The sequence below is a fragment of the Sciurus carolinensis genome, assembly GCF_902686445.1.
Source record: "Sciurus carolinensis chromosome 14 unlocalized genomic scaffold, mSciCar1.2 scaffold_115_arrow_ctg1, whole genome shotgun sequence".
Taxonomy (NCBI): domain Eukaryota; kingdom Metazoa; phylum Chordata; class Mammalia; order Rodentia; family Sciuridae; genus Sciurus; species Sciurus carolinensis.
Window position 1 is genome coordinate 1139526 of NW_025920107.1, and position 20216 is coordinate 1159741.

General features: G+C 34.7%; 1 pseudogene; it reads right to left on the bottom strand.

Annotated features, from left to right (window-relative positions):
- Window positions 1-1202: 1202 nt before the first annotated feature.
- LOC124973298 (40S ribosomal protein SA-like) lies at window positions 1203-2090 on the bottom strand (annotated as a pseudogene).
- Between the last annotated feature and the right edge of the window lie 18126 nt (window positions 2091-20216).

Sequence of the window (20216 nt, forward strand, 5' to 3'; positions counted from 1 at the left end):
CCATTATTTTAGTTTTCCATCAGTTTTGGCGTACTGTATCTGGCAGAGAAGCAGGGAATTGTGCTCATAAAAGGGCCTTGTGTTAGTTTTCTATTGTTTTTATAACAAACTATCATAGATTTAGTAGCCTTAAAAAGTCCATAAATTTATCTTCCCATTTTGTAGCTTTAAATTCCAACATGGTTCTCATGGGATCACAGTCAGGGCATCAGAATAGTTGTGTTCCTGTCTTGAGGCTGTAGGGGAGAGCCTGCTTCCTTGTCTTTTCCATTTTTAGAGGACACCATGTCCCTCAACTGTGGTCCCCATTTTCCATCTTTAATGAGGCCAGTAATGGTGATGTGGGGAAAGTCATCATGTTAAGTTTCCCTTACCCAGTTTCAGTGATGACAACTTTGTCCCTATGACCTAGCTATGGAAACATGTTTTTAGTACCCAGGTGATTTAATTGACCTACCTGGATAATGCAGGTTGCCCATCCTATCACAGATTGCTTAACTTAGTTATACTTGCAAAGTTCCTTTTTCCATGTAAGATAAAATATTCATTAGTTCCTTGAATTTGGATGAAGGTGTGTTTAGCAAAAGAATTAGAGGCTAAGACAAGCCATGCTACAAAATTGTAATGCTTCCCAGGTACTTAGTCCTGTTATTTTCACCTCATTAACATTGTGTCATTTTCTTTTCACCGTGGATTCCTTTTGCAGAAATGCCATGTTAGAGTCCTGGGGCCCTGTAACTCAACTTTTTAAATCACTTTTTCTGTTCACTAAATGTATACAGGTATGAATAATTTTAAATCTCATTAACTTGCTTTTGCTGTCAGATCAAATTTGTTTTTCTGTATTTGTAGGGAAAATCTTTGAATAATGTCCTTGTAAATGCCAGGAAGGGTCCCCTCACTTTTTATTCATATATTTATTTAATGTGCAACAGGTATCATAGTTGGCTGTATATTTTCCAGTTTATAATATATGCTACTGTTTTAATTGCAGGGGGGATTATTCTCTGTTGTGGTTGTATATTTTACATTCTTCTTTTTAACTTAGAAATACTCTCTTTAAAAACTAGGGTAAAGAGACATTGGCATTTATAACAATTTTTTATCTCTATAATATGGTACTTTGTTTTTTTTGTAAGAAACTGGTGTGTATTTTCCATAACCTTATTTCCATTTTGCTTAATAAGTTTCTGCAGAACAGCTCAAGACCACTCCGTGGTTGTTCCTACCCGCTCAGTAGCCTGAGCAGTGGGAGCTGCAGACCAGTCTTCAGTGACCGACTGGGCACTCCAGTCTTCAGTAGAGAACTGCTGAATAGGCACAGAGGACACCTGCACACCTTCAGACCAGTCTGCAACCTCAGGTTGAGTAGCAGTGAACTCAGGAGCTGGAGCAGTCCATTCACCCTGAAATTCCTCCTTGGTCACAGCTTTTTCAGCAGCAGCCTGCTCTTCCTTTTCAATGTCTTCAGGATCTCTGTAGAAGTGGATATCAGGCATGACCTCCCATGGGTGTTCACAGGAAATGGTGTCATGCATGCGCAGAACATCTCGGGCCAGCATCCACCACATCAGACCCACAGAATGAGCTCCCTTATTGTTGCATGGAATGGCAACGTCCACATAGCACAGAGGAGAGTCTGTGTTACACAGAGCAATGGTAGGCAGATTGACATAAGATGCTTCTGTAAGATACTGGTGGTCAGCCCTGGGATCAGTAACCACCAGAAGACGTGGTTCCCAGAAGGCTGCCTGGATCTGGTTAGTGAAGGTTCGAGAAGTGAAGCAGCCAGCAATAGGAGTGGTTCCAGTGGCAGCAGCAAACTTTAGCACAGCCTGCTGGCCAGTATTCCTAGAGGATATGACACTGACATTGGCAGGGTTTTTGATGGCATCAATGGCACGAGCTGCCAGCAGAAGCTTCTCCCAGGTTCTCTTCAGATTTATGATATATATGCCATCACTTTTCCTTTTGTAGATATACTGTTACATCTGGAAATCAAAGTTGGTGCCACCTAAGTGGGTTCCTGCTGCAAGAAATTTGAAGACATTTTCTTCCTTCATTTGCAGGACATCAAGGACTCTGGACATTGTGACGGTTTCCCTTTAAGTTAGGACTGAAATCAAAGAACAACGCCATATGAACCCCTCCCTGGGTAGCACGGTAAACAATACGGTACTTTTTATTTTAAGGATGAATGAGAATCCAGTGCTAGTTTGAAAAAAGAAACATTTTACATGTTATTGATTTTGGGGTAATAATAGTTTCTACATTGCCTGTTTATGAACTAAATTTTAGTAGTTTAAAATTTAAATTTTAGTAAATTAAATTTTAGTAGTTTAAAAATATGTAGTTACTCTTGTCCTATAATATTTCACAACATCCTTTTATCTGAATAATATTTATTTTATAATGGGACTTTGGGAACAGGGGAACTCTTTTCCTGGTCCAAAAGTTACCCAGACTTAATAAGTATCTACAAACGGACAAGAATATGTAATTTCATTACCACCTTAAAAAATGTTATTTATTTGCATATCTCAATGGATAATTTAAAATACAACATATAAGTTTATTTTAATTGGAAAAAAATTGTTATCCCTGAGGGAAAAATCACAGTTATGAAAAGATCTTATATAACCACATTTTCACACAAAATAAGCAATTTAATTTAATTGTTGGCTCTTGGTCACTTGCCAGACTATTATTCTATCATATTGCATTAGACTCATTCTTACTTAAACAGGCCTCTTTTTTCTTTAATATTTTTTCAATTTCAATTAGATAATTGTTTTTCATAATTTCACTGGTCACAGAGGACAGTTTGGCTCTCTGCTCCTGTAACATGAGATTCAGTACAGGAGAAATGAAATAGTCAATGGTATAATTTTTTTCTTTTTCTTTTTCTTTCTTTTTTTTGATGCTGAGAATTGAACTCAGGGGCAGTTGGTCACTGAGCAACATTCACAGCCCTATTTTGTATTTTATTTAGAGACTGGGTCTCACCTCACTTTTGCTCAGGCTAGATTTGAACTCTCAATTTTTCTGGTTTGTGTTTTCTTTTAAATGAGAGGCATTAGTCTTTAGAGCTTCCTATTTCATAAATATTCTATTTTAAATTATGAATATATAAAGTAGGTTTGTATGTATGAAAGACAATGATATATATGCCAGGATGTCCTAAGTTGAGTAGGCACTGATTATTTTTCTTCATGTTTTTTTCACATCATTTTACTCAGTAAGATAATTGAGTGCAGAAAAGGCAGATAATGACTTTTCTGACTTGATCATCCTCTGCCACTTGTGAATCTCTCAATTATAATTTTAAAGAAACTTTATATATATATATATATATATATAATTTTTTTTTTTGGTACCAGGTGTTAACCCAGGGGCACTTAACCACAAGCCACATCTCCAGCCCTTTTTTATTTTTTTACTTTTTTGGGACATAATTTTGCTAAGTTACTTAAGACCAAGCTAAGTTTCTGAGGCAGGCCTCAAACTTGTGATCCTCCTGCCTCAGCCTTCTGAGCTGCTGGACTTATAGGTGTGTACCACTGTGCCTGGCTTGTGAATGTGTTCTTGATGCAAACATTTAACCTGCAATCCCAATACACTACAATATCTCATTATTCTTGGTTATAATCAGAATTTTTTTTCGGTAGGGGATACTGACAATTGTATTCAGGATCTTTTGACCACTGAGCCATACCTCCAGGGCCTCACTGAGTTGAGACCTAAAGATCCTCCTGTCTCAGTCTCCCAAGCTGCTGAGATTACAATTGTGTGCCACCTCATCTGGCTATAATAGGGTTTTAAAAAGGCCAGAACATCTGTTGGAAGCAAATGATTGGAGAGAAAGGAACTGACTCTATGATAAAGGAGAAATAAGTGTCTGCCAAGCCTTAAGACTTGCCTAATCTTTGCAATGTATCATTTATGCCTTTGCCCATTTCAGTACAAAGAGACTGAGATGCAAAGAAGTTAAAAATCTGACTTTCAAGGTCACATCATTAGAAAGGAGTTGAAAAGAGTCAATACAGGAAAAACAGGACTGCTGGGTCCCTGTGCTTATCAAGGTTGCTAAGAAATATTTGTGTGAGGAATGTGCAACTGCCTGGAAACCTTATTTATCAAGGACAGGGGAGCCTAGCTATGACTCATCTCCTGCTAAGTTCACCCCTACCCTCCTCCCTTCTTTCTCTAGGACCATTGAGTTCTGGCGGGACCCAATGAGAATCAAATAGATTGGTGGGACCCAACCAGAGGACGACTAATGTTTAGCTGTTCAAATGTTAACCAATAACATACAGTTCTTTGTGTGTGAAAGCTTGGAAAACTCTTAAATAGAGGGCTTTCTCACCCCTTGGGACCACTCCCCACTTAGCCATTGCAATAATCTGAGAGACTGGTTGCAGTCCATGCTCAAACTTGCAATAAAACCTCATTGTGTATCTTGCATTACTGTGTGTGCACTTTGATTCTCTGAGGATCAGTCGATATCGGACCCTAGCAGTAGCAGGTGAACAGTTTTATGTTACAATGACAGTAATCAAAGTGATCTTCAGATGTATCAGGACTATAAGTTTCATGTTTATAACATTCCATGCATGCACACATACTAAATGCTCCAAAAGAAGGGCTTCAGTCCAGCATTTGTGTCCATCTCCAATCAAGTCCAACTTTCATTTCTAGCTGTGTTTTTCTTGCTCTACACCACCAGTTACATTGATCTATGTAGATCATGCTTTTCAGGATTCTACCTTGTTTTCATCATGTAGTCTTGATTGTTTTAACTTTCAGTTCCTACCCATTGTTTATCTCTTAGGAAAATTCTCCCTGGAAGTGACTGACTTGACAACATGACCTTCATTGGGTTAGGCCTTGAAGAGACTACTTTGCATCCAGCCCTGACCTGCTCTTTCTATGTTAATTATCTTTTCTCCCTTTACAAGGTTCAGGTTATAATACAAAGCTGCTCTCCTGCCCTTTCCCCCTTTACATTGCATCCCAACCTAGCTTGTCAGTCTGAAAACTGCTCTCGCCACCCCTTTCCACTGCAGCCATTTCCCTGCCTCTCAACTACTTGTCAGTCTGTGAACATTCTATTGGTTCATCAGCTTGCAAGTATCCTTCTCCGATATTGGTCCCCTGTTAGCCCGGCAGAATTCAACTGCCATCTTTTCTCATGCTTTCTCTCTTCTACTCTCTTTCTCAATCCTCCTTGCTTTTCACACTCTCTCTTGCACACACCCTTTCTCTTTTCCTCTCAGTTTCTCTCTTACCCTGCAGGGAGATACTTTGTTTGCTTAATAAACCCTCTTATGTCAATTTCCATGTCCATCATGGTTTTTGTGGGTTTCTTACACAGGTGAGTGCCTAGAAATTGCTAAAATTTTTCTCTCTCCTGCTCCTTTGCTCTCTAACTTTATTTCATACCACATTTACTCCAGGTCCTGTGCCTAGCCTCTGTAACATATCTCATGTATGCCAAATAGACTCCTGTCTTGACCTTCTTCCTAACTGTAATATTCATGTTCTAAATATCTCTCCACAAGTGGCTTACCTCCAAGTCTTGACTCAGATGTTGCCTTCTTGGTGAGACTCCTTTGAATAACTTTCAATTTAGTACTGGCACATTGTTTCATGCATTTTTCCCTTGTCCTAATTCCTAATCCCCTCCTTCCCCACCCATATCACTTAACACTTTCTAACATATTGTTCCCTACTCATTCCTTAATACATGCTTGTCTTTTTCTCTCTCTATGCCTCTTGGAATTTAAATTGTTTTAGAAAAAAGATTTCCATTTATCAATATATCCCAAGTATCAAGAATGTTTGGGGTGGGGAGATAGCTCAGTCAGTAGAGTGCCTGCCTTGCTAGCACAAGGTACTGGGTTTGATCCCCACCACCAAAAAAAAAAAAAAAAAAATTGACACACACAGTGGCACCAAATTAATATTTGTTGAACAAATAATTTTTTCTTTTATTTAGAATGGAAATGTAATAATTTCAGCCTCCTCCAATAAATTGTCTTTTTAAAAAAATTTATTCCAAAGGGAAATTTGGAAGGAGAGCCAAACTATTTAAAATATTTAAATGATCTAGTTTCTAATTAACTCTACCACTGATGATTTTTCATAATCTTTGGACCTACAAGGAACACTTTAGAAATCAATGCATTTAAAATGCTTTTTTAAAAAGTTAAAGTTCAGTTAATCAACAACTTTTGGAGACAATTTGCTTTGTCAAGTAATTGGCCTAAATGGGAAAAATACTATAACAGAAGAACAAGTAAATTATCAGTGGATTTCATGTTGCTTTGTTTTTTTATACTTTGTGTTTATATCATTTTGTGACCCTTTATTCTGCTTTTATGTGCCATGTTAGCTCTGTCAAGTCCAGAGCTCTAACTGCTGATTTATTTGACAGTTTTCTTATGTAAAACATATGTGCATAGCCTATATATTTTGGTAGCATTGCACTGTATGTACTGTCTTTGGGAATTTAGTGATCTCTATAAACACCTCTGAATTCTTTTTGAGTTTGCTGCAGATTATCCTTCTATTTTCAATTTAGTTTAGCACATAGATAGTAAAGCTCACCTTTTTAATGACAGAATTGGAAAAAAGGAACTGAGTTTTCTAAAAATTTCAGTACCTTTTGTTAGGACTCTCAATTTTCAATCCTCAAAAGATTTCAACAACAACAAAAAAACTGGGCAGCCACAGTAACAGACACATAGAAAATACCCAGTGAACAATTATGCTTTAAATGTATTTAGTGACTATTTCTTTTTTTTTTTTTAACTAATTCTTATTTTGATTTTACCTCAACTGCTTTTATAACAAAGACAAAACTTTCCTACTATAAAAACAGCATTCAGGAAGAAATAGAATGTAGGTTTCTCCTTTTCTTATTCACACTGAATTATGGAAATACAGTAATGGAAATTAGGCAGAGGAAGATATTTGAGGGTTGTCGGTGTGTGATTGGGAGTAGCCTTCATGTACTCTCTTCAAAATATATTTTATCTTCTTTCTTGGTTAAGCTCCTGTATTTTGTGAATCATACATCATAAGAAAAATACACATTTTATTAAATGAAATAATGTATCAGGGAATAAGAGTATCTTATAATCAAAGGCTTATGTTCTACTTAAGTCCTATGTTTTCCACTGTTCACAATTGAAATTAAGATTTGTCCTTGAATGATTATTGGTTGATTATTATTTGTTCACTTGTCTGAAAGTCTTTATTTATAGATGTACTTATTTACTTTTTACACTATAGAAAGAACTCAGATACAGCAAGTGAAGTTGCCGAAATGTCATTACCAGTGCTAAGGATAAATGTAAGTTACCTTGCTGGATATTCTTGTTTTTTTGTTTGTTTGTTTGTTTGTTTGTTTGTTTTTGCAGTGCTGGGGATCGAACTCAGGGCCTTGTGCTTGCAAGGCAAGCACTCTACCAACCAAGCCATCTCCCCAGCCCTGGATATTCTTAATGTTAAATAAGACTGTGATAAATTATATACAAAATAGTATTTAATAATTTAGTTGTAAATATTATCCCTCCTATTATTGGACAAGTCATTATCAGACATACTAATGATATTGTATACTTAAGAATTTACTCCATAGTAGAATTTTTATATAAATAACATTTGACATATTTGGTGGCAGCAGGTTCTAAGGATAAAATGGTTGATGCCTCTAGTGAATAAAAAACAGCTTTGATTGGATAATGGACTTGAAAACCTTTAATATGAATAGCATAGTCTTCCTGGTTGCTTTTGGCCTTTGCTTTTTTTTTTTTCTTTTTTCTGAAGCAAAAGCAAGTTTAAACCATTTTCTAGTGGAAAAGATGTGATATTTGAGGATGACTGAGGGGTGACAAAATTGAAGGTTGTCTCATTGCTTTTCTTATAAGTTTTGTAAACAACACAAAATGAGCACTTATAGTAATAGGAGTGACATTTAGAAGACTGAAAAGTAAGGAAAGTACTTGAACAACATTATTTCTTCAGAGATTCTCTATTGTTATAAAATATGATTAATATGATGTGTTATGATACATTTAAGATATGTCATAGTATTATTGACTCCATGTACATTAGCATTTACACAATCTTATAATAAGCCCTTAAGAATTCAGGGAAACCAAACTTTGGAATATGACTTATTAGCAAAATTTAGTAATGTATTTACAGCATAATTAAATTTTGTATGAATTCATAAACCAGGCACATCTGCATTGATTTCTTACCTAGATAAGAAGAAAGAACACTTTTGAATGCTCTTCACTGAGAAAACAGAGCCAACATTAATGCAGCTCACAAAGTGATGTGAATACTCATTCCGCAAAAGATATTTTTAAAGAACTGTTTTTTTCTTCAGTTACACTTAGTCATCATAATAGTATGCGGGAAGGACTGTTGCATTAGGTAGTTGTTGCCAACTGTAAGAGTGTATATGGTGGAATTTCAGGCAACAAAGAGATTTCTTACATTAAAACCCAAATAGTAAATGGCAATACATTTTGGTTTACAACAAACTTAGTCACAGTACTAGTCACCATAAAGTCTATGAATGGATTTTCCCATTTAAAGGACACAAATATCCCTATGGAATAAAAATGTGCACTCTTTAAGACACTGCACAGTGACACAGAGATTAAAAGTACTGCACCACCACTTCCAACCTCCTACAGTTCTTCCTCATGGAAGAGGTTCCCCCTAGAATGCAGTGCCAATTCATCCTGAAATCCAGGCAACTGACTGTGTCTCAGGATTCAAATGGTGAGTTTGCTTTTCCTCCTTTACAACTACCTTCCTTTAGCACAAGATTTCCTTCCTGAGCACAAATTTAGTACAAAGAAAAGGATCCAAATTTTCATCCTGATGAAGTACTTTTTCTTTTGATTTTTCTAGTGTTTTAAAAGGAAAAGCTGAAGGTTTAGGAGTATATTTTTTTAAGTAAGCAATAGGCATGGCTTCTCTATAAGTAGAAGTAAGTAGCAATATAATCGCTCCCTTTTTTTTCCTTCAGCTTTTCCTTTTAATTTCTTGCCCATAGCAGAGTCAAAGAAGCTATAAGTGTTTCTTTGTACTAAAATGCACCTGTGTGCTCCCTGAAATGTTCACATTATATAAAAGAAGTTACCCATTGATGGGTATCAGAAGACAGTGAAGTCTTACCTGGATATTTGTACTGGTTAGTATGTGAGCACTAACATGCTTTCTAGAGAAGTCTCTTCTTAGCTGAATAATCTAAAATACATTCTGTGTGAAATCTCTCTTTCTTACCCACCCCACAGTATGGATTCTTACATGGTAAGGGTGGTGATCAATGAAAGAGCCCCATAATTTACCATACTTTTGTTCTTCCTTAATGTATGCAAATATGACTTCATAAGAAACAAAAGAAAATGGATAGTAACAAAAATAAATATGATTTTAAAGAGAAACAGAATTTCTACATCTGCCTTTTTCACTCCAAACCAACTAAAGGATCCAGTGAACAGTGTCATTGTGTTTTGCAAATGAGCAAACCTGGGCTCAAGAGGGAAAATGTAGATCTTGTGAGATCATTGAGGACAACTCACTTTCTACCACATGTCAAATTATGGGCATAATCTGAATGCCAGATGAAATTCCAAAATATTTTGTCTTCCTGTGACACAATTGATGTAGTATTAAAGAAAATGTGTCTCATGCTACTTTTAAATTTAATTTATAATGACACCATTTTGTGAAAACTTTGTATCCAAACTTAAGGAAAACTGACAAATCACCATTCATTGTAAAGTTTTATTTTTATTTTTTTATTTGATTTAGGTATTACACATATTAGGTATGATCCTTTAAAAGAGAACCTCCCTTACAGCTTTTAAAATTATTTAGTTAACTTTATTATTTTCATACTAAAACAGAGTCTCTTAAGTAACTGGAACTTTGGTATGTGCTCTGTCTACTTCCTGCCACTCTGACACTTGACATGGTCTGTTGGAGTAGAGAATCTGACACTTGACACAGTCTGCTGGAATAAAGGACTCAACACTTGACACAGTTCTGTTGATTGTCCTCCCTCTTGGGGACAATAGGCATGACATGTCTCCATGTGTATTTGCTTTTTTATATTAATAATCAATATATCATTAGAAACTTATTGGAAAAATCACTGGGAAGGTTTTACTGTATCAGAACAGAAAATAGTGCACAATAAAAATATGGCAGTTGTACATAGATAATATATATGAAAATAAATAATTGTAGCTGTGTTTGAGTTTAAAGGAGCCTGGGATTACTTAATATAATAATAGATGGATAAAGAAGCATTCCTCTGAGCTTGGATGCAGTGTTTAGCAGTGTTTGTTGCTTTCTTAGTTTCAATAGTTGATTCTAGAAATACTTTACAGAATAAAAACATTTAGCTTAGTCATAAATATAATTTGTGCTTTTCCTATGTTCAGTCTAATTCTTTGAGAATCAGAAAAATATTGTAGTCTACCATTATATGATATTAAAATAGACTAAATATTAACTATAATTTGATTTCTTTGCCTATTAATAATAGTAAAAGTTTCTCACTGTTAAACACTGAAGTTCATGTTGGCGGTGGTTTCTCAGAAAATCTAGTGATGTATTTGTTCTGAAGAATGAAGCCTGCCAGATCATGGTGCTCTCAGTTTAGCTGTGAGACAAGGTTTTTTAAATTCTAGCTGGGATATAAGATTGATTTGGTCTGGACTGCTATACAGAGAGAATGTGTACTTTGAGAGAAGCATAGATTGTACTTTTGAAGATTTTTCTTGTTTTAAATTACCAAAAATGATATAATCATTACTAAAGAAAAATATCTATAAAAAAACTGGCAGAAAAAATAAAGATAGATTTAGGTTCAGAACACTTGGTGTCTCCATGTGTTGTTTCTCCACCATGCTGATGCCTCCCAGGCACCTAGGACCCCTGAACCCTGCTAGGGCTGGACCTCTGCAGGTATGATTTTATTTATTTTTTTACTATGCCACATTGATTCAAAATTTTAACTTTTGGGGGATCAAATGGTTATAACTGCTCTCTTGTGCCCTTTGTTCACTTTCTGTTCATTATGTTTTCTTTCTAGAAGCCCAGATTTCTTTTTACTGCAACCTGCTGTGCTCTGCCACTTTCTCCATCCATTAGTGCCATCACATCTTTATTCTTGCCTCCATGCACAACTTAAATCCCATGTTTATCAGGATAAGAACCCTCTTGCAGATATATTGTTTGATCCTCCCTAATTTTCTCTACATCTGAGAATATCTCACCTCTTGCTGAACTCTAAGTACTCCTAGAGGAAATCATATAGCAGAAAGGCAGTTTGGAATCAATAATGTCTAAACTCAAAAGGCAACTCCATATTGGCTGGACTGTCTTAACTATGTTTTTCTAAGGTAGTTTCCAATTTTTTTCAGTCATGTTTTATACACATTTTCCAAACTTTCACAGATAACTTTATCATGTTCTGTTGAACTCACCTCAAACATTTTACACTCCTGAAGTTGTTAATGGTTCAGTTATCAGGAACTCCTTTTCCATAAATCTCCAGATCACTGTTCTGCTAGCTTAGTTGCAAGTTGTTTAAATCTGCCCACAAATATCTGATCTAGGTGTTAACCAGAGATGTAGGCAGAAGTTATCTACAAAACTTAGGGTTTCTACTATTATATTTTCTTCTTTCTGGCATTCCCTTTTCCATGAGCTGTGGCTGTCACTGTCTTTATTTTCTAGTTCTTCAAGCCAGCCAGCCTGAAGGTTTCTCTTAAAATATTGTCAACCCCTCTGCCCTTTTCTTTTCTCATGTTAGAAAAATGAATGAAGAAAAAACTCCACACCCCAGTGCCGTTCCATTGCCTTCTTCCAAGTGTTAAACTTTTACCTGTATTCTCTATCTTAATTTAGTCATTCTTTGGTGGCCCCATGAAAAATTAGTTCCTTTGTCCAATATTTTCTATTTTTATCTGTGCTTTTGTGAAGAGGGTAGGGAAGAAGAGGAGGGGCCCAATTTAGAAATAAATTTTAAAGTGTTTTCTTTTTATATTTAAATGGTGTGAAAACCATAAACTTTCATTTTGGAGTTAAACATTTTGACACTGTGGTATGGTAAAAGCATAGTACCTATTTCAATTCCCTTAACTCTGTCTATTTTGCTAATAACACCTCTCCCCACATAAGCCCTTTCTCACTTTTAGTGTAAAGCACTGTGCCAGATGCTCATTGCTCCGGTTTCACTTCCCTCTTTCCCACTGAGTAGATGTGGCTTACTTTCTTCTGATTGCCTTTGATGCTTTCTTCCTCCCTAATGATGTTTCATCTACTCCTATACCTGCTTTTATCTTCACCACCACTAATCTTGCTCCCTTCACTGAAACCAGTCTTTGTTTCCCATGAGTCACTGTGAACAAGCCAATCTCACTCATATTTGTGGTTTTCCATACTGCCTTCAACCTACTTTCTAAAATTGTGTACTGGAAAGATATGTGAGAGATTTTGGAGTTGTAAAGGAAGGGAAATGTAATCTAGAAAATTAGTCCTTTATCTCCATTATCAGTAGTAGAGTGAGACATCAAGTAATCAACATTGCTTATTTCTGGAGAACAACTTAATACAAACAATACCTCTTCTCATTTTCCCTTCATCTTGCCCTTTTTTTTTCTCTCTTCCCTTTCTTCTTCTCACATTGTTTTTATTCCCCACTATTTAATTGTGGCCTAATTCAGTTTTCAACATTTTTACATAGCTTGTCCTATCTTCTATAATGGTAAAGTATATGTGTGGGCATAAATCACTTTATAAAGTTGTTTTTCTTCAGTAAAAGAAACTTCCTTTTGCCTGTGAAATTTTGGGAGATAAACTCAAGTAAAAAATTCAGTGAAATCCCTCAAAAGGAAGCATATAATAAGTTTCTCTGTGATTTATAATATAATTATAATTATAATGTAACCTCATAGGTTTTCTTTTTATTAATAATGAACTTCTATAAGAATTTTTCATTTTCAGCCACTGTAATAAACATATTCTAAAGTAGATATTGTAAAAGCAAGGATAAGTGAATTTCAGTAGTTTCCTTTATTTTCAATTTTTCTGAGATTCAGAGTGGGATATTCTTAGAACATCTATCATAATCTGGGCCAGATGCTGTAGTTTGAGCACTAATTTGGACACTTCACCCATCCCAGCAAATTCTCCCAAGCCAGGAAAGCTGTTAGGAGTGCCTCTAACAGACATCTGTGAGGATGACCATCTACCCAAACCTCTACTGGTACCTCTTGGCCTAGACTGTAAACTGTGGGTAAGGATATTTGGGAGGGAATTTCTCTGGAATTCAAATGTGTCTCCACATGGGAAAATGATAGACACCATTGGCATTATCTGAGCATTTTATTCTTACTTCAAAAAATTTTAAGATACTCATGTAGCAATTGCAACATAAGGAAGAGATAATCTAATCTGTTTCCTGAAAAAGCAACATAAATCTGCTCAGATAAATTAGACTATGCTCTGCAGAGAATCAACATCGCCCCTCACATATCCTTTCTCAAACTCTACATAGTTCTTAAAGTCTTCTTTGTCACTGTAACGGAAGAGACTTATCAATCTTGTGTTTTCTGAGGTTTTAAAGACTGCTTTACATGCATTTCCACAATTTCTTCATCAAGATATATTCTGTGGGATATAATTATCCTTTTTTTATAGAAGAATACCACTGAGCTTGCATTTTATCCCACTGACACATAAAAAACATTGATAAGAACATTTATTGAGGGATGGAGTTGTGTGTCAGTGGTAGAGAACTTGCCAAGCATGTGTGAGGCACTGAGTTGAATTTTCAGCACCACATATAAATAAATTAATAAAAATAAAGTCCATCAGAAACTAAAAAAAATTTTGAAAGAGACATTAAATGAGTATCCAGTATCCTTCAAGCTTTATAATAAATGGATGGCATTTTATGCTATGTTGTACCTCTGTATATGGCAGACACTATGATTGTCACTTTATCATTTTATCTTTTACAACAATTTAAGGGATAATTATTATTATCATCAACATTGTTACCTTAAAAATAAAAAAGTAACCACAGAATATAAAGTTACATATGAAATAACTGGCTTTCTAATCTCACGAATGGTTTGTCTACAAAATCTTTTCTTTTTCAACACTGTGGGTAGAAGACATACAAATAGAAAAACAAGAAATTAGAGAAAACTTAAAATCTACTCTCAGTAATTTTAAAATATATAATGTTATTATTAAATTAATTACCATGTTAAACAATAAATCACCTGAACTCCTTCTTTTCATCTATCCAAAATCTTGTATCAATTGACCAATATATCTCCAGCACAAGTCCCTGATCACCACCATAGTGTTTTCTTAAAATTGACTTGAACACTTGTAGTCAACTCTCTGACTCTGGTGCCTCACTGCTCTCAAATTGGCCTCTGACAGTCAAAGAAAGCAAATGCCTGTTCTCTTGAATGTACATCTTCAGGCAGTCAGCTAACATAAGGTCTTACAGAGAATTAAAAGAAAAACTGAATAATGGATTTGAAGTAAAACTGAACTGTGAATCTGTTATTGTACTATTGTCTTAAAGGTTGAAGTCAATCTTTACATATCCCTTTATGTAGTTATGGAGCAAGATACATGGTTTATTTCAGTATGTGTAATATTTCTTTCTGGAAAGAGCTAGAAGGTATACATAAAATTTTGCAAAGTTGACACTGGACTTTAAAAGTCACCACAAATCATAGGATATGTCAGATGTGCTTTAATTTTCCCTTCTAGTACTCTCAACTTCACTTCCACCACCCTTTGCACAAAATCAAGTTAATTTTAAAAAAAAATATTTTGTTCTTTCTAGCTATTCATGAAACTAGAGTCTGATTTGACATATTAATACAACATGGAGTGTATCTTTTTTTAATTTATTTTTAAAATTTAGATGTTTTGGTTATATAGGACAGTAGAATCCATTTTGATATAATTATACAAGCAAGTAATATATCTTATTCTAATTAGTACCCCATTCTTGTGGCTGTACATGGTGATGGGGGTCACTGTGAAATTTTCATATATGTACACAGGAAAATTATGTCAGATTCCTTCCATCATCTTTGCTTTGCTTATAAATCTTCCTTCCCTCCATTCTTTATTGTCTACTCTAATGAACTTCTATTTTACCCCCTTATTGTGGGTTAGATTCCACATGTTGGAGAGAACATTATTCCATATGTTGGAGAGAACACTGGCTGACTTTACTTAACATGATAGTCTCCAGATCCATCAATTTACTGGCAAATGTCATAAAGCCATTCTAATTTATAGCTGAGTAATACCCCATTGTGTGTGTGTGTGTGTGTGTGTGTGTGTGTGTGTGTGTGTTATATCACATTTTGTTCATTCATTCTTTTGAAGGCCACCCTGGTTGGTTCCATAGCTTAGCTATTGTCAGGTGCACTGCTATTAACATCACTGTGGCTGTGTCACAAGTGTACTAATTTTAATTCCTTTGGCTATATACCAAGAAATGGGATAACTGCATTGAATGGTTGGTGCCATTCCTAGTTCTTTTGAGGAATCTACATACTGCTTTCCAGAGTGGTTGCATCAATTGACAATCCCACCAGCAATCCACGTGTGAATGTACCTTTTCCTCAACATTCTCACCTATATTTATTGTTACTTGTATTCTTGATAATTGCCATTCTGACAGGAGTGAAGTGAAATCTCAATGTAGTTTTAATTTGCATTTTGCTAATTGAAAGAGATGTTGAACATTTTTTATATATTTGTTGACCATTCATTGAGAAGTGTTTGTTTAGTTTCTTTGCCCATTTATTGATTCTTTGTTTTTGTGTTGTTAAGCTTTTTAAGTTCTTTGCACACTCAGGAAATTAGTGCCTTATCTGAGGTTCAGATGGTAAAGATTTTTTCCCATTTTATAGGCTCTCTCTTCATGCTCTTGATTGTTTCTCTGTGAAAAAGCTTTTTAGTTTGATGTCATCCCATTTATCAGTTTTTTAATTTAATTATTGCACTTCAGGAGTCTTGTTGAACAAGTTGGTTACTAAGTCAACTTGATGGCATGTGGGGCCTTCATTTTCTTCTAGTATGAGCAGAGTCTCTGGTCTAATACCTAGGTTTATCATCCATGTTGAGTTCAGTCATTTGCAGGGTGAAAGATAAGGGTTAAATTTCATTTCACTACATATGGATTTCCAGATTTTCCAGCACCAGTGTTGAAGATAATATATTTTCTCCAATGTATGTTTTTGGTGCCTTTGTCCAGTATGAGATTATTCTATTTATGTGCTTTTGTCTCTGTGACTTCTATTCTACTCCTTTGGTGTTCTACACTGTTTTGGTGCCGATACCATGCTGTTTTTGTTACTTTAACTCTATAGTATAATTGAACATCTGGTATTGTGATGCCACTTGCTTCACTTTTTTTTTTTTTTTTTTTTTTTTTTTGCTAAGGTTTTCTTTTACTCTTCAGGGCTTGTTATTTTCCCAAATGAATTTCATGACAGTTTTTTTTTTCTATTTCTATGGAGAAAGCCACTAGACTTTTTTTAGATGTTGATTGAACTTTATTTTATTCTTTTATTTTTATGTGCAACTGAGAATCAAGCCCAGTACCTCACATATTCTATGCAGGTGCTCTATCACTGAGTTACAACCCCAGCCCCACCACTGGAATTTTAAGAGGAATTGCATTAAATCTTTTGGAAACTTTTGGAAGTGTGGCCATTGGGTGAATATTAATTCTGCCCATCCAAGTACATGGGAGATCTTTCCATCTTCTAAGTTCTTCCATTTTTTTCTATAGATTTCTGTAGTTTTAATTGAAGTTTCACCTCTTTTTTTAGATTATTTCCCAGGTATATTTTTGAGATTATTGTGAATGAGATATATTTCCTAATTTCTCTTTATAGTTGATTCATCAGTGATATATAATAGCATAATTGATTCATAGCATTTTCCAGAATTTATGTATGAATTGTAGAAGTTTTCTGGCAGATGTTTGTCTTTTTTAATTTGTTCTTTTCAGTTATACATAACAATAAGATATTGTGACATGTTTATTGAAACATGGAGTATATCAAATTCTAATTGGGATCCCAGTCTTGTGGTCATACATGATGTGATTCATTGTGTTGTATTAACTTATGTATGGAAAGTTGTGTCATTTATTCCACTGTCTTTTCTATTCCTATACCCATTCCCTTCATTTCCCTTTGTCTAATCTACTTAACTACTATCCTTCCCCACTACTTTCTTCTGTTTTACATTCCATGTACCAGAGAGAACATTCAACCTTTGTATTTTGGGGTTTGGCTTTTTTTACTTAGCTTGATAGTCCATGCTAGGATCCATCCATTTACTGGCAAATGTCAGAAAGTCATTCTTTTTTATATATGAGCAATATTTCATTGTGTATCTATACCACATTTTCTTTATCCATTCATCTGTTGAAGGGCTCTTTGATTGGTTCCATAGCTTAGCTATTGTGAATTGAGCTGCTATAAATATTGATGTATCCACATCACTGTAGTACACTGATGTTTTTCTTTTCTTATGAGGGATTGAACCCAGGGGTACTTAACTACTGAGTCACATCTTCACCTACCTTTTTCATATTTTATTTAGAGACAAGGTCTTGCAGAATTGTTTGGGCCTTGTTAAGTTGTTGAGGCTGTCTTTGAACTCCTGATTCTCCTGCCTCTGCCTCCCAAGCTGCTGGGACAATATACTGATCTTAACTCCTTTGGATATAGAGTATTTGGGACTTCTAAATATAGAATCATGTCATCAGCAAATAGAGTTTGATCTGTTATTTTCCTACTTATATCACTTTAATTTCTCTTTGTCTAATTTCTCTGGCTAGAATTTCGAGGATTATGTTGAGTAGAAGTGGTAAAAGGGGGCATACCTCACTTGTTCAAATTGTTATAGGAAATGCTTTCAATATTTCTCTATTTAGAAAGTTTCCCTTGGTTTTGATGTGTATAACTTTTACAATGCTGAGGTATTTTCCTTCTATCCCTGATGTTTCTTTTTCTTTTTTCTTTTGCATTGCTGGGGATTAAACCCAGGGCCTTGTGCATGCAAGGCAGGCACTCTACCAACTGATCTATATCCCCAGACCTCTAGAGTTTTTAAGATGAATGGATACTATATGTTTTTCCATTTATTGAGATAAACTGTGGTTCTTAAACTGTGTTTAAGTCTATTTATTTGATGGATTACATTTATTGATATATGTATATTGAATCAATTGTGCATCCCTAGGATTAAACCCACTTAATCATGATATTTTAAATAATCAAAGAAAATACAGAACACTTTTATGAAAACATATAACTTACTTATGGTGACTTTCTAGTTCACTGAATTCCTAATTAAATAAAAGTTTTCAAAACTACACTTTCATTAATCTTTTGACATAATTATAAAATATACAATTAATGAGCAAACATTTGTTTTACAACTAACAGTAGACACAGATGTAAATTCTATTTTCATAACCATTTTGTAAATACACCTTCCTCTCATCCCTTAGGGTCTTTACTTTAAAAGTGAACTAGAAATGACTATTTGCTGCTTCTTTTATCTTAACCACATATGCCATTCATTATGGTTCTTAGCCCTTACCCACATTGACTTAAGTTACATCTATAATTGTACAGTTAAAGTGTACTGTATTTTGTTCTCCATATTTTTGGAAATTCCCTACATTTGTAAATTCTTAAGTCAAAGATCTTGACCATAGCAGAGGTTTCTGTACACTTTCCTCAGGCTCCATCTTCATTGGGGTTGGGGTGCAGTAGAACCTGGTGTAGAAAAGGACCTATCTTGCATCCCAGGATGTGTGACATGGAAAACAAATGAAGAAAAACTGGTGAAGAATTTAATGTATCTTTACCAGCTGAGTGGCCAGATGCTAATACAACAAACATCATTTTTAAAAAATTACATGCTTCCTCATGTGGGTCAAAATAAACCCTGTTTTAGACATATGAAGTAAAGTATCACTAAAGTGGTCTAAAAGGCTTGAGCTAGAGGAATCTTATCTAGAATGTACTAGTTTCAATTACTCTTCAGTCCTCAAACAAAATCAAGTTATATAGAGGATGCTTAGCCAAATATATATGTCAAAGGTACAGATGCACCATGCTTTTTTTTTCCCCACACTGGACTTTTCTCCCATGTCTTAACCTTAGAAGGTAATTTCTAGGTTTGTAAACATTTCATAGCACCACACTTCTTAAAATTTCTGTCTAAACTTTGAGGTTATTGCATAGAAATTTTGATTAAGAAGGTCCAAATTTTGTTTTAAATTGCAAGAATATCATTTGTCCAAAAATAAACAAAAATCAAAAGTGATTCAAATGATTGAATCTAGTTAAATGGATTTCATTTTCTCCTTGTATAATTCTGTTTTACTCCTATAAGTAAAAAGGTGGTTTTAGAAATGGAGAAATTTTTTGTAAAAATTATGATCAATTGTTCTTTCTTCATTGATAAATTTATAGATTTTGGGAATATTTTGAAATGGTGCTTCTGTTTTTCAATAATTTTTACTTATGTGGGTTTTGTTTAAATGTAAGACTAGCTCTTCAAACTTAAATTTGAATAATGTTGCTTCAGACCTTATAAGTTTAATTCCTTAAATCTTTGAGTCTAACCTCGAATTTAATTCATAGAATCTCATTGCCAATAAATTATAGAGTTTTGATGACCTGGGCTCTGGTTTTGAAGGGTAACAGCATTTCAGTTAATTACTGCAATTTAATAAATATAATTCAGAACAAGAATCCATATCATTCTTAGGATGGTTGTATTTCTTAATTTGTTCTTGGGTATCTGGGAGAGTTCATTGACATATAATGACATGTAACATTTCAAATAAAGTTTTGAGAATTAATGATGTTTTTCTTCAATTAGATCATTAGTTTGATATGCACTGAGATTTAAAAACATAGCATTTGCCATTCTCTCATTATTTCTTGTACTGGGAATTGAAACCAGGATCAGTTTACTGATAAACTACATACAGTCCTATTTCTTTTTAGTTTTGAGGCATGTTCTTACTGAGATGTTGAGGCTGACCTCAAACTTGTAGTCTTCCTGCCTCAGATACTTGAGTCACTGGGATTTTAGAT